General features: G+C 36.5%; 1 protein-coding gene across 4 annotated transcripts in view; it reads right to left on the bottom strand.

Moving 5' to 3' along the window:
* Nucleotides 1-8641, bottom strand: part of Stat92E (Signal transducer and transcription activator Stat92E) — a 214738-nt gene extending 206097 nt beyond the window's left edge. For 2 of the 4 annotated variants that reach the window (XR_012409230.1, XM_073962202.1), the window contains exon 1: nt 8107-8641. The gene's annotated coding sequence lies outside the window, so the exon portion shown is untranslated. The remainder of the gene's footprint in view (nt 1-8106) is intronic. The other 2 variants (XR_012409220.1, XM_073962193.1) reach the window with 1 other exon arrangement.
* Nucleotides 8642-16435: the final 7794 nt, after the last annotated feature.

The raw sequence follows: 16435 nt of genomic DNA on the forward strand, positions 1-16435 counted from the left end.
TCTCAGAGAATCGATTTTTTAGAGTGAGATATTTTAAACAAATAAAAAAGTATCAGTCGACTTTGCCGACAGAGATATACCCTCAGGCTATGTGAATTGAAACTTTCATCTACGGACAGATCGAATGTATTTAGGGGTTTTTTCAGTATTTTGTGGCCTTTTTTGGACATTTGAACTTGCCGACGAAAATGTGGATTAGGATTAAAGTTCAAAAGTGTAAGGAGGAGGTACTTGAAGAAATGGACCGACATAGGCCATTATGAAAGTGGACCTCACTTGGGGTTATCATCAGATCCCAATGGCGCCAGAAGATGTACACAAGTCAGCGATTACCACCCCCTTCGGTATGTTTGAATTTGTCCGAATGCCTTTCGGGCTAAGGAACTCATCTCAAACCTTTCAGCGTTTTATTAACGAGGTAGTTAGAGGACTGGACTATTTGTTTATATTGACGACGTATTAGTTTTTAGTGAAAATGAAGATGAGCATTTAAGACACCTCGATGCGGTATTTACTAGGCTACAAGAATATGGATTGAACATTAAGCCAGGAAAGTGCACATTCGGGGCAACAAATGTTGATTTTCTGGGACATAATATTTCAGAGGAAGGAATTAGACCACCCCAGAGGATAAAGTCTCCACTATACGAGAATTTGAGAAACCAAATACAGTAAAGCTAAAGCAAAAATTCATGGGTATGGGCAATTATTATCATAGGTATATTCCCGGACTTGTATATATATCTGGCCTTATACATGATATGATAAATCGCGCCTTGAGTAACAAGAAGAAAATGTTTGTGTGGGATGATAGAGCTGAAAAGGCTTTCGTCGACATTAAGACAGCTTGCGCATCCCGCATTGTGTTGAGTCAGTTTGATGGTAACGCCAATTTAACTTTGACGGTCGATGCATAATGTACTGCAATAGGAGGTGTGTTGCAACAGGTACGTGGTTGCGTAACAGAGCCCTTAGCATTCTTTTTAAGAAAGTTTACCGGTACCGAAGCAAAATACAGTGCCTTTGATCGCGAGTTACTGGCGACTCATGACAATATTAAGCACTTTCGTTACATGCTCGAAGGGTGATGTTTTACGGTTTATACTGATCACAAGCCGCTGATACGTGCTATGGAGTCAAAGACAGAAAGGAGTCCAAGACAGATCCGACAATTAGAGTACATTTCGCAATTTACGAACGACATCCAATACGTCCGGGGGACTTCCAACATAGTAGCTGACACGCTTTCAAGATCATTTGAGGTAAATGCCTTAAATAGCTCGGATTTGAATTTAATGTTATTGTATACTGAGCAGCAAAAAGAAGACACTCTTGCAGAGATGAGTACCACAATTTGAAGCTGGTTGAAATTCCGTTGTTTAACATAAATCGTTGGTCCGAAGTGTCACAGGGGACACCGCTACCATATATACCACTAGCGATGCGTAGAGTTGTGTTTGATAAGTTGCATTCTGTTTCCCATCCAGGGGTTAGAACTAAGCGTCGGATGATCTGCAAGAGGTATTATTGGCCAGACAAGAGTAAGGAAATAAATATTTGGGCGAGAAATTGTATTGGTTGTCAGAAGTCGATAATCACTAGACTTTGTGTGTGACGAAAATAGATATTCGGAAAGGCAGGTTTGAGCACATACACGTTGATATTGTAGGTCCATTGCCACCATCACGCTGTCATCGATATCTATTGACTGTCATTGATCGGTACACACGTTGGCTAGAAGCATATCCACTTAGGGATACTACGGCTGAAACCGTTGCTCGGACTTTATTTTCTAAATACGTATCACGTTTTGGGGTTCCTCTCACAATAACAACTGACAGAGGAACGCATCTAAGATGTTTACGGAATTAACCAGGTTACTCGGCAGTCACATAAGGACGCAACTAAGGGAGTATATATATCCAAAGATCTTTTTAGTTGCAAATATGCATTTGTGCGTGTAGAAAATGGGAGATCTTTGCAGAATCCATATGAGGGCCCATACAAAGTTATAGAAAGAGATATGAAATTTTTCAAGCTAGAAATCGATGGAAATATTAGAACTATTTCCATAGATAGAATTAAACCTGCATTTGTCGAGACTACCGAATCCCAGAATAATGATCAAATGGTGAAGCGAGTTACTTTTAATTTGTTAGGCGTTGATACTTCAGGAGGGGGAGTGATGTAGGTTCACTTCAAAATAAATTATTTCATGTCATAGTATGCAACTAAGAAACTAAGTTTGGACAAAATATGAGGAAGACCAAATTTTGGACCAAATCGGTTGATCAGTTCGAGAGTTTATCGTGCTCTCCAGCTGCTGCATATGATCCATAGGGGTATTTTACACATTTCGAGCTGTCTTCCCCAGTACGAATGTACTTGCCACTGAAAAACTTTACGGTAGTAATTGAGGCAGCGAATTCAAGCTGCTTCAACAAAAATCAAAGTGATTCAAGAGCAGGTCTTAAAGTGAACTTATCCGAAATTTTAGTCCATATTCAAAACAGCTCTATATCTGGTAGATACATTAGGATGCGTAAAGTATGGACCAAATCGGTCACTCCCTTCAAGAGTTTTCGTGCGCAACATTTCCTCGAACTCGAACTAAGTTTGAACAAAATATTACTAAGGTCAAATTTTGGACCGAATCGGCAGACTCTTTTGCCCCTTTCAGGCTGTTTTCTCGGGAATCATGGACTTGCCGCTGATGAAACATGTACCGTCGTAGAGGGGACATTGAATACCAGTTGTTACAACAAAAATCAAAGCGATTCGAAAGCAGGTCCTAAACTGAGCCTTTCTGACATTTTGTGTGAGAGGTAAACGAAGGAGTGAACCGATAGAGTCCATATTGGAACCTCATCTAAGTCTGGTAGAAATTTCACGATGTGCTAAGAATGGACCAAATCGGTTACTCCCTTCAAGAGTTACCGTGCTCACAAATTTTCCGAACATTTTCGAACTTTTGTGGGGGATTTACCGGAAGGAGTGGACTGATATAACCCATATTCGAACATAACCTAAGTTTGGACAAAATATTACGAAAACCAAATGTTGGACCGAATCGGTAGATCTGTTCTAGGGTTATCGCGCTCCAGCCAGACAGATGGACGGACATGGCTAGATCAACTCCAAATTGTCTGAAAAGGATTTCTTCAAAACATAATTGGGGTCTAAAACCATTATTTCGATGAGGCACATTTTGCCCGTATGAAAGTGTATATTCCCTCGTTAGCATAAATGCTGAGGGTATACAAAATCCGATAAAGGTCTACAAAAACGGGATTAAAAGTTCCAACTTTAACAAAAATATGTTAAAGTTTGTCAGTTTTTTGATCCGATGTGTCCGGAAAGTCTAGTTTTTAGTTTTGTTTTAGTTGTTCCGACATATACCTTTTGGCATAAGTCGGTTCCGTCACCATTACATTTTATTTTATATACCACATTGCACTTGTCTTCTTTCTTAATTTCAGATTTTGTTTTACTAAACATACTGTCGACTTTATTATTTGATTTTAAAGCTATTTGATATTGGTCCTTATTGTAAATATTCGATTTGCACAGTCTCTCTGAGAATCCCGGAATGTAGGTGATGGTTTTATACAGTTTCTATTGCTTTGGTTCCTTTTTGCAGTTTGATTTTGCATGCTTGATTAGATCCACAATGGTTCTGGATGGGAAGTCATTTTGGCTTAATATATGTCGTATTTTCTGTTCGTTCTTTGGGTGAAATTGTTCGTCAATTATGGTTAAAACCCTTTTCATGAAATGAATAGCTGTGTTTTTTTTTATACGTCGAGGATGCTTAGAATAAAAGCTGATCAATCGTCCAGATGCTGTTTATTTTTGGTACCAATCCAACTTTAGTTTATTTCCTTGTCTGATTACTATTGCGTCCAAATATGATAGTTTTTCATTGCTCTCCGTTTCATGAGTGAATTGTATACTTGTGTTGAATGAATTCAAACTATTCAATGTGTTGTCGATTTCCGTTTTTTTTTTTTTTTAATTATACAGAAAATATCGTCTACATATTTAGTTACTACTCTCGGCTTTGTCGTCAGTTTTTCTATCGACTACCAGACTTAGAAAAGGTTCTAGTGTGGACTCAATTGGTCCACTTCTTTGGGTACCTCTCACACAAAATTTCGGAAAAGTTCAGTTCTCGGATCTCTTTGATTTTTGTTGTAAAAACTTGTATTCACTGCCCCGCCTACGACGGAACACGTCTCATTAGGGGCAAGTCCATACTTCCTGAGAAAATAGCCTGAAAGATACAAAAAAAAAACCCCTATGACACCGTGTGTAGTGGGTTGGAACGCAAGACAACTCTCGAACGGTTTAACCGATTTGGTCCAAAATTTGGCATTCGTAATATTTTGTCCAAACATAGTCTAAGTTCCAACATAAGCCATGTCGGTTTACTTCCTCAGGTACCTCCCACACAAAGGATCAAAAATGTTCGGAAAAATTGTTCGCACGATAACTATTGAAGGGAGTTACCGATTTGGTCCATACTTTGCACGTCCTAATATACCTACCAGATATAGATCGGGTTAGAATATGGACTATATTTGTCCACTCTTTCGGCTACCTCCCACACAAAACTTCGAATAAGTTCACTTTAAGAGCTGCCCTCGAATCACTTCAGTTTTTGTTGTAGCAACTTCCATTCGCTGCCTCCATTACGACGGTAAAAGCATTTTCAGGGGCAAATCCATAGTTCTTGAGAAAACAAACCGAAAGGTGTAAAAAACCCCTATGGCACCATATGTAGTGGCTGGAGAGCACGAACTGATCAACCGATTTGGTCCAAATTTTGGCCTTCTTCATACCGGTCCACAACTTCCGGTACTTCCCCCCAATATTAAAAAAAAATATGCACCATATCTTGAATTTTAACATTAAAATTTTCTTCGCCAAATCTTAAAATAAAAAATAAAAAATCTACCTTAATATGGCATTTTATGGCGATCGGCTAATGCTAACACGTGCCCCTGAACAATATTTATTTCCATAGTAATTTGTAATGTTTCATTTTCAGTTCGAATTTATTGCCCAGTCGATAAAAAAATTGCCAGTTCGTTGGTTTTGCCAAAAAAAAGAAATCCTACAAAAAATTGTGAAAACCTGCTCAGATTTTAAACTAAATTGGAGAAGGCATTTGAAGTTTTGTAACGACATAGTCCATCTTTGAAACTGATCTAATTTTGGGAGTCATTCCTTTCGATAGTTATCGTTATTCTCGTAGCAAGAGATCATGGGTCATTATTTCAAGAAGCATGGACTTGCCACAAACAAATTATGTCTTTGCAAACAGAATCACAAGTGCTACCACCTTCGATATATTTCAAAACGCCGAAAAAATTTCGAACTTTAATGGGAGAGGTACTTGCAAGAGTCGTCCGTTCATCATGAACTTGATTTATGTTTGAGAGAAATATTGCGATGTGTCAAGGTTGGGCCAATGTTATCACTCCTCACGTTCCTACCAACCATTATTGTTTGGATTGGTCATTATGTCAGTAATTATGGACTTGCGCACGAAAAAAAATTAAATTAAATTAAAAAATTAAAGAATGATTTCTAATACCGTTAATAAAATAAAATTAAGGTTTTAACTTTCTTTTAGTAATTTATTAAATTTTATATCTCAAAATTTAACAAGTAAGAACGGCGTTAAGTTCGGCCGGTCCGAACTTGTTATACCCTCCACCACAAGTTGTATTGAAGTAAAATGGAATAATTAGTTTCCTTTCGTGTATGAAGAAGACGACTTAATACTAAATTTCAGCAATTTCGGTAAAACAATGTGAGGAACCATTCTATGGGGGCTATTTCAAAATGTCGATCTATACCGACAAATTTCTGACGGAAAGTTTTTAGGCTCAAAGAAGACTAAATACCAAATTTCCTATATTTCGGTAAGAGAATGTGGCTAAAACTTAAAAAATACCGAAAATCAGGAAGTACGCTTCTATTGGGATATAAGAAGACGTGGACCTATACTGATAAAACTCTTCTGGAATATTTTATAACTCTTGGAAGACTAAATAACGACTGTCAGCCATTTCGGTTGGATATTGACGTCACAATCTTCAGTATTACGATAATCGGGAGGTACCGTTCTATGGGGGCTATATCGAAACGTGGACCTATACCGACGAATTTTAGTCGGAAATGGGGCAATATGAAAGCGTGGACCTGTACAGACATATTTCTGGCGAACAGTTTTATATGACATTGAAGACTAAATACCAAATTTCAGCCATTTCGGTGGAATATTGAGGCCACAACGTTCAAAATACCGAAAATCGGGAGGTACTGTTCCTGGGGGTCTATATGAAGGCAGGGTCCGATACCGACGAAGTCTAAATACCAAATTTCACCCATTTTGGTAGGATAATGAAGCTAAAACCTTCAAAATACCGAAAATCGGGAGGTACCGTTCTATGGGGGCTATATGAAGGTGTGGACCGATACCGACAAAATTCTGGGGGAAAGTTTTATACCCCTAAAGAAGGCTACGTACCAAATTTCATCCACTTTGGAAGGATAATGAATCTAAAACCTTAAAAATACCGAAAATCGGGAGGTACCGTTCTATGGGGGCTATATGAAGGTGTGGACCGATACCAACAAAATTCCGGGGGAAAGTTTTATACCCCTAAATAAGACTACGTACAAAATTTCAGCCATTTTGGTAGGATAATGAAGCTAAAACCTTTAAAATACCGAAAATCGGGAGGTACCGTTCTATGGGGGCTATATCAAAACGTGGACCGATATATCCCATTTTCAATACCAACCGTCCTGCAAGTAATAACAATTTCTGTACCATATTTTGACTCTCTATCTTTAAAATTGCGAGCTGCATCTTGATTTCAACAGACAGACGGACATTGTCAAATCGACATAGAATTTTATGTTGATCAATAATATATATACTTTATAGGGTCTCCGACGAAAATTTCGATATGTTACAAACGGAATGACAAATTTAATTATACCCTCCATATGGTGGATGGTATAAAAAAAGAACCAAAAATATTGTTTAAATTGTCGGCATTCAGCCAAGTAAGAATAGTATAATCTTAAGACCTATATCTCGGGAAGGGAGCAAGTTGAGTTTAAGCGTTAAGCTCGGATAAAATTATAATTTTTTATATATAGCCGGCCTTCGGCCGGGTATTTAAGACTTTCTGCTATGGACAGGACCCAATCTAGGGAACGGGAACAACATTTTCTTTTAAATTAAAATTTTTCTCTAAGTAGCCGACATTTAACAAGGGAATTTTCGGAACTTCGGAGGCCCATATCTCGGGAAGTATGGACTTCCGCAATAAATTTTATATATATTTGTGATCAGGGTGACGAGACCTACCTGTGACAAAAAAATTTGGTCCCGATCCGAGCTTAATGAAAACATTCAACATATGCCGCGATCCGAGAGGTGCCGATAAACAACGTAATTGTATTAAAGTAAAACATTTTCGAAATGTCAAGACCAATATCTCGTTTAGTATGGACTTCCGCCGCTAAAGCTATATATCAATGTGAACATGTTCCCAAAGGTCTATCTAAGGTATAAATTTCAGTCAGATCCGATAGGTGCCCCTAAACAAGATTTCTGTCAACAATCATTTTCTGTGTGCGATATGTCCTTGTTAAAATAATGGGTTAGTAAGTTGAATTGTAATGAGTATTTTTCTGGGATTCTATGATTTTCCGCATCATCTCCCAGACGACCAAAAGTTTTCTAAAACTAAACCTTTTTTTTTGTCGAAAAATGTATCCCTAATATAAGTTGATAACTTGGCAACCCTGATAAGAGAGCGTGCTCCCCACACAAAGGAACAAGAGAAAGAAAAATCATATGAGCACAACAATAACATTTTAAGGGATAAATTTTATATATTATTACAATTGTTTTTTATATTTTTTAACAAATAAATTTGGATACAATTTTCCAATTAATTTCCCATAAAAAAACATGTAAACACATTCCAACAAGTTCTCCCTCCATAAATGAATATAGAACTCCCCACTTTTAGTACTATTTTGTGCAACTGTGTTGTTTTTTTTTTATGATAAACTCACCTACGCTTTTTTTCTCCTTTTCTCCAACCTTTTCTTTTTTGCAAATTTATCAATTCCCTTGTCCTTTTACACTGTGATTCGTAGTTTTTTACGTTTTGTTCTTATTCTTTGATTATTCTAAGCACAAAAATTCCTTTACAACCGCGGGACAAAATTGACGGTCTTCTATTTTTTTTTTTGTTTATAAAAATTCACTTTCAATGTCAATTTCTGCACAATCAAAAATTCACTTCTTTCCTGTTCCTTTCTTATTGCACGTTATCACTTTATCACTCACTTGCCAAATTATAAAATTTTTTTCTTCAGTTTCACAATTCTATTCTTTTATTTACACTTGTTTAATCAATATCAAACAAATTCGTTGTTTATTCTAATTGGTTTTGTGTTTTATTTTTGCACAATTGGATTTTTAGTTTGTATATATTTCTGTCGTTTTCTTATATGGGCAGAATTTTGTTGGTTGATTGGAGAAGCAACAATTTGGAATATGATATATACAAAAGCTGTTGTCTATGAAAATGTGCAAAAACAGACTGCGAAGCCAAACTAAATAAAAAGTGTTCCTAATATAAGAGGGGTTCACTAAGGGAGTTCAAAGGTGAAAATATATTTGCATGGTGGAATAAGATGGTGTTACATCAAATCATACCAAACGTCAAATTTGGTCACAATAATGCATTGGTGTGAATTGCTTGTTTACATTTTCTATGAGATTTTATTAACAATAATGTATTTTGACAACTGGTATGAAGATCAGCTGTTTTTCCGTTACACCTTTTTATTCTGCCATGGTTGGTACTTAATGAAAATGAATGCATCTGCGGGCGTTATTACAGTTCTTTAGTGGAAGATTGGACTTGATCGCAAATATTTACGGGTGAATATTTGTTTTGGGGGTCGAAAACGGCGAAAATGGGTTTAAATAAATATTTTTTGGCCTATAATGTTGTATAAGACCATTTTATGCATTAATTAGCGGTGGGCCATGTATATTTATAGATTTTAAAAATTTGTTAAAAACCACGGGAATGACTGTAATCCCACGGAAATGAAATTTTTTCCTTTGCTCTTGTATTTTTTTTTTTTTTTTTTTTTTTTTTTGAGGGTTCCCTGTGGCATTTAGTGGTAAGTTTAATAATTCTATAATAAATTTATTAAATAAGCTGTGTTCCAGAACTAAAAAGTTTTTACAATTTTTACGACTTTTACACATTTTACCCGAAAACCCGTTCCCGTACACAAAAAAGTTGTAAAATGTTCACTTCTCTTTAAACAAAAATGGCGCTGAATGACGCTCTCTTTAAAAACTTTTTACTCGACAAATTTGAGCGTGTAAAAAATAGTAACATGGATGTCGGCGTCTGATTGGCTGTTCGCCGACTTTGACATTTATTCCAGCTTTTTTGACGTTTGTTCCATTTTTGCGTTCCCGAACTTTTTGAAAAAACTTTTGTGTGACAACAATTTTGCTCTCTTTCTCTCTTTTACGAGTTTTACTATTAAAAAATACGGGAACAAAGCCATAATTATCATAAATTGAATAATGTCAAATTTATATTGAAAATGTCATTCCCGTTTTCCTTTTGTCATTACCGTGGTTAGAAAATACCCACGGTAATTGTGGAAACGTGACTATTCTTGAATTTAAATGTGCAAATCTTAAAATTTTTTTATAAAAAAAAAAATTATTAAATACAGACTAAAAAAATGAACATACATATGCCATCAATTTGGAAATTATAATATAAATAACGGAAAAAATACTCACCACGGGAATGACTAAATTTCAGGAACATGCTCAAGAACACTAAACACTTCAACAGCTGTCAAACAGCTGACTACATTTTTCACTTCTATCGATTATCTCTAAAACTAACGCGAATTGTCGTTATATTGACAGATTACATATAAACAAAAAAACATTGTTTTCTTAAGAAACACATTGGCCCACGGGAATGACAAAAAAATAGGGACACGGCCAAAAAGATCTCAAAATCATAATTTAAAAAATAAATGTATATTTATGAAATTAAAATATGGTAGAATAAGAAAAGGTAGCAGCAATACACAGCTGACTGAACTGGGTTGTAACGTTAGTGTCAAATTTCATATGACATTTTATACATTTATTTCTATTTCAATGTTCATTAGGGACATATATTTTTTGAGAAAAAAAATATATCATTCGGAAAAAACCATTTCCCAGAAAGACTTTTTCATATCAATGATATGTAACCTCCTCCAAGTTCGAACGATAAGCCGCGCAGTAAATCCCCGCTTGTAGAGGCGATACAACGTTTGTTAATATGTGAGGTATTTTGTTAAAATTTAAAAAAATAAAGCCCTAATTAACATGTGCTTCTTTGATTTCTAAAACAAAACATTAAAACAGCTTCTCCTTTTTCTATGAATTTCCAGCGACCCCAAACTTTTCTGCAAGAATTCTACTTTCGGCGAGAATTTATGCATTTAGAAAAAAAAAATTGAAAATGTAATGAATTTTCATTCATGTTTTCCAAAATATTCAACCAAATGTGAAAAATTATTAGTTTTTTAAATTCCAATAATTTATAGACATTCCCCTTTTTTTGTTTACAAATACAACTGGCAGTAACGTTACAAACAAAAACAAATTCCTTTGTGGTTGTTGTTCGAGTTGTATTTGTTGTAGTATTAACTTTACCTTATACTTGTTCTACCATGTTCATTGTTCTAGAATAAATCTGCGTACTTCATTTACATATGTATATAATATATTTTGAAATATTAATGAATATCACAGTTTTTTAAGCACAAAACGGCTGGGGGCACGCCACGGTAATGAGTATTTGCACCTTGCGAACAATTTGTCTCATATAAATATGTAGAATATTTTATTTTGATTTTTGAGCCTCGTTTAAGGACATTTTGTTTTACTAAGAATTCTAAGAATTTAAATTTTGTCAATATTTTTAACCCTAAATGCTTCGGGACACAGAAACATGTTTTTTTCGCAATATTCACCCATATAGTAATTGGTCTGCTCCCCTTTATTATTTGAAATTGTGAAAGTGGCAAAAATTTAATAATTTTGTCTGCTCTCATATAAATTGTATGTCTTTTGAAATAAGGGAACACTTTTCAAGTAAAAGTGTTAAATACTGGGCACCAATGTTAGGAAGGATCTTCATGTTATAAATGAGATGTCCAAAGTTACAAGAGAGAATCCCTAGATCAATAAGCCTTTAAAGCAGATTTTGATTTTGGCTCTGGTCTATCTCTAGTTGAGGGAATGTGGCTGTTTCGCTTTGGCAGGGCAGTTGAAAATGTGCAGTGTGTCGTACGTCTGTCTGTGCCGCATGTTGAGCAGATGTTTTGCAGAGTGTCATCGGTCCTTGCCCTATAGACGACTGCACCATCCCGAGCGTAGTTGAATCAAAATTACTCTGGTCGTCATGGCAGCTGACGCTCCTCAGTTGCGATAGATGGAGGACGTTAGTTGATTATGTCATCTGCCACTACATTTGTATTAATGCAATTTAAACCTGCTTCATAGATTTGTCGATCTAGGGTTTCTCTCTTTATAGATCATGGAGATCCCTCCTGACATGGAGGTCCTATCCACAATGTAGTGATTAGGATGATTCTCACGCTAACACCCGTGCAACGATAGCATGCCACTGTACAGGAAGAATCTTTGTCTCATCATATAGATGATCCAGTGGAGACATGAGAATGCACCCTATTAAAGTTCTCAGGGCGGCATTCTTGCAGGTTTGAATATTCTTCCATCGTGTTGCACTTATATTCGGGGACCTAACTGGTGCCGCATAGTTTATTACAGACCGACCTATCGCTTTATGTGTGGTCAAGAAGGTTTCTTTATCTGCACCCAAGTGCTGCCGGCCAGGGCATGCGCGGACGACTTGAACATGCTGTCGAATGTGACCCCTGGCGAACAGAGTGGCCGTATCTAACTTTCAAACGGAATTCGATATCTTTTTTTTATTTATTATTGTCTTTTTAGGACGAAGGCCATTACTAATGAAAGTTTTTAATTAATTAATTGGATTAATCGAGCTAACATGGTCTAAGGAGTTTTGTATTGAAAAATGAATTTTAGCGAAATACCACACACTCAACCATTACGCTACGATCGTTTCGCCTGGTGGTTTAAGCCAGGCTCATCAGTCGTATTTGAATGCTAATGGCTAGAAGACAAAGGCTGATTTTGATAACTTCTATTTATACAAACATTTTTACAAATTTGTAATTATGAAGTATTTATTGAAGTCTTTTTCTTTATCAAGTCACCCTAGTGTCTTGTCTAGGAATCAGTTTCTCAATACATACACATATACAATCGAAGGGGGGTTTTCCTTCATGAATTGTAATGCCTTCAGTTTTTGAAGTTTCATGTCGAATAGTTTGTTGATATTGTTACGGAATTAGATTTAACTAATCTCCGTGTAGACGTTGTTTTATTCCCCAGTACGATTTGTACCAAATAAAACAGGGTTCGTTTTAGATTACGTTTCTACAATGCTTTATTTACTTTATTACACTTATTCAGAACCGACTTTAATTACTAAGCACACAGCAAGTCTCTAGTTAGCACTCAGGTATTCTTTAACCGATCTGTTCAGTTCAACGCTTAAAACACAACTCAACTCGTCATTCCCAGTTCCTCTGTATTTATACCCCAAAGTCTCCCTGTTCGAGAAATATCTAGAACATATGGCAACACCTCGAATCGGTACAACGAACACACAGACGCACATTCGCACTAAGCGAACAACCAGACTCACATACATCGGGAAAGATCAATACAGTGGACAAACACAGTAATGACGTAATTACAACAACAAACAAATGCAAGAAATAAAGAAGTAACAAACTAAACGATAATTACATGATTATGGCAAAACAAAACAAAAGCACATTAATGAAAGGTAAAGAACTAGAATGATGAAGAGATTTCTACACGGTAGTTGTTGTTGTTGCTTAAATAAAGTAATACCCCGGTTACACTATTGAAGGTTAACCCACTGGGTCTAATAGATCCAGTGGGTTAATCTTTGCTGGTTACACTTAGCTTTTCGAGGATATAAACTGTCAGCTGATGTTTGTTTACGTATACATACAAAATAACTAATAAAGTCGTGTTTTACACTTTTACAATTTCTCGTATGAGATATGGTCCCCTCTTTGCTCATATTGGTATATTTTTCACACAGGGATACATTTTTGTATCATGGTATCAAGCGTACTTTTTGTTAAAAAAGTGTCTAATGTAAAAAAATAAATAATTTTATGATTTTCAAATAACTTTAGATTTATTAACTCCATAAAATCTCATGCGACCAATCGTAAACGTGTAAAACACGACAAACTCTGTTGCAAAAACAGTTGCAACTTTTGGTACTTTTTGAGTAGAGTTGGATTTTTTTGCACAAATACCGAATACAACACTGTATTTTTGGTGGATTTGTGCCGGATTTAAAATAAACCCTGTCGTGAGAGGATTTAATTTTTGTATGGCAAATCTGGTCAGATTTGACCAGATTAAGCAATAAATCCTCATAAAGTGGGTTAACCCGGCCAAAAACTGTAGTGTAACCGCACTATAACTGCGTAATAAAACTTTACGTTACAATTCAAATTTTTAAATTAACGGAAATTGAACTAAATTAACTTAAACCTATCAGTTACATTCGTAACAATATGATACATTGGCAGTGGCTTAGAACGCTGAGATCTCGACAACATTGTCTGTTTGTTGGAGAGGACCCAGGTTCAAACATCAGCCAGGTCAGCCGGGCTCGATATCGCCGGGAATTCGATATCGTCGTCTAAATTGCATGGATTGTGTGTCAAAGTTTGTTTAACAAGCGACGTAAGTAACGAGACTGTAGATATTATGGGTCATGAGATATTTGCTCTCATATGGACATGTAGTGGATTTGACAAAACTTACCCTTGTATTTCTTGAGACTTTGATGCTTCTGCATCTAACCTGGCGAACAGAGTGACCGTAGATTTAGTGACGGATATTTGCATTTTCCTCGCGTGGAAAATGTGGTGAGATCAGTCAAATAGGAGTCCAGCCTCTCACAAATGACATCCGCGAAGGTATCTGACGTCAATTTCATACAATCCTCCGGTGAGGTAGATATTAAACAGTTCCGGCGATATCACCTCACCTTGAGGAACTCCCTGATTCACTCTACGGGGTGTGGGCTTTAAATCCATGTTCTATCACACGACTTATCACCGTTAAGTCCTCGACAAATATGTGTTGAGATGTCGTGCATCTATCGCAACATGTGGTGGTTCCTCCTCGGCAGAAATTTATCGAATGCGCCGTAGTACTCTTATCTACGCCCTGTCAAACCCGGTTTGCTCGACAAACTGTCAATTAAAACAAGTAAAAAAGTATCAGTCGGCTTTGCCGACAGAGATATACCCTCAGCCTGTGAAAATTGAAACACTTTTTTTACAAAAAAAATATGTAATTAGGGGGCTTCAAAATTTTGTTCGTATGAACCGACAAAAATGTTGATTAGGATTAAAGTTCAAAAATTTTGCAGAAAAGGTACTTAAAGGAATGGACCGACATAGACCATGGGGGTGCCATAGGGGGTTTTTACACCCTTCGGGCTGTTTTCTCAAGAAGTGTAGACTTGCCCCTGAAACAACTTTTACCATCGTAATTGAGGCAGCGAATGCACGTTGCTTCAACAAAAATCAAAGTGATTCAATAGCAGGTCTTAAAGTGAACTTATCCAAAATTTTGTGTGGGAGGTACGAGATGGAGTGGACAAATATAGTCCATATTCGAACCTGATCTATATCTGGTAGATATTATGAGAATGTGTAAAGGGAATGGACCAAATCGGTCACTCCCATCAAGAGTTATCGTGAGCACAATTTCTCCGAATATTTTTGAACTTTTGTGGGGTAGGTACCTGAAGGAGTGGACCGATATGGCTTATCTACGAACTTAAAGTAAGTTTGGAAACAATATTACGAATCCCAACTTTTGGCCGGAATCTGCATTTCTGTTCGAGCAATATCTTGCGCTTCCACCCATAAACATGGTGTCATAGGTTTTGTTTTTCAACTTTCAGGCTATTTTTTTCATGAAGTATGGACTTGCCCCTGAGGAAACTTGTACCTTCGTATAGGGGACAGTGAATACAAGATGTTACAACCAAGGCGATTCGAGAGCAGGTCCTAAACTGAACTTTTCCGAAATTTTGTGTGGGAGGTACTCGAAGGAGTTTACCGATTGAGTCCTTATTGGAACCTCATCTAAATTGTCCGAACATTTTCGAACTTTTGTTGGGGAGGTACCGGAAGGAGTGGACCTGTATGGGGGTAGTGTTATTCAATGTTGTTTCCAAAGCCACATCAAATCTGCGTTTTGCATACACCAAGGTATTTTGGGTAGGCGTATCATATACCCGTCTTCTTAAATTGGAGAAGAACTTTTCTATTGTTAAGTGCGACGTTAAATTATTCATTATTAGGTTTCCGTGTTCATTCAAAATTCTTCGTAAGGTGTACAATGTGCAAACAAAATACACCAAAATGTTGCTCTGTGATGTACATTGACAAGTTGCAAGAAATTTTTCTAATTTTCTTCTTACAGCTTTTTCCTCTAATGTTACTTCCTCCGTTAGGATTTTAAAAAAGTTTGTTATAACGGAAACAAACTTTATAGTCACTTTTAAATTGTTATTGTTTTGGTCTTGTGCGCGTTCGTCATGGTGTTGCCGCACAACAGTATTGCTGAAAATCTGTAAGTACGGTTCAATGTTGAAAACTTCGTACGTATAGTCTAATTCAAATTGTTCAACATTTGTGCAATTTTCTTTAACTAAATCAAACAACAGGTGTGAGTTACTACAACGTACGAAACCAAATTAAAATTTCTGCACCAATTTTACTAATAGCTCCTCTTCCTCCAAATGTCATCAAACTTCTGCGGTAGTTTGGTATTGCTATTTGGAGTGAATTCGAATCGCAAACGTAGGAAACTATCCGAGCGCCTACGCTTACAGCTTCCGGATAAATTCTTTGCAGAATATTTCCGACAATTTCACCTGTATATCCGTTATGATACTCCGTTCCGAGGAAAATGGTAAATTCTGTGAGGTCGCCAACTAATATTTTTTTTTTGGACTCTCGAACGCATCTTCTTTCAACAGCGAAAGCGTCAACTAATATGAAGCAATATTGTGTAGTTACTATTTCGTCGACTTTCATCTTAAGGGCATAAAAAATCAAGTGACATTTTCGGTGCTCTTCTGGCAAACTTGCAAAAAACGAAACTAATGGGTCGATT

Source organism: Musca autumnalis, unplaced genomic scaffold, assembly GCF_047663935.1.
Source record: "Musca autumnalis isolate F117 unplaced genomic scaffold, ASM4766393v1 scaffold_1, whole genome shotgun sequence".
Lineage (NCBI taxonomy): Eukaryota > Metazoa > Arthropoda > Insecta > Diptera > Muscidae > Musca > Musca autumnalis.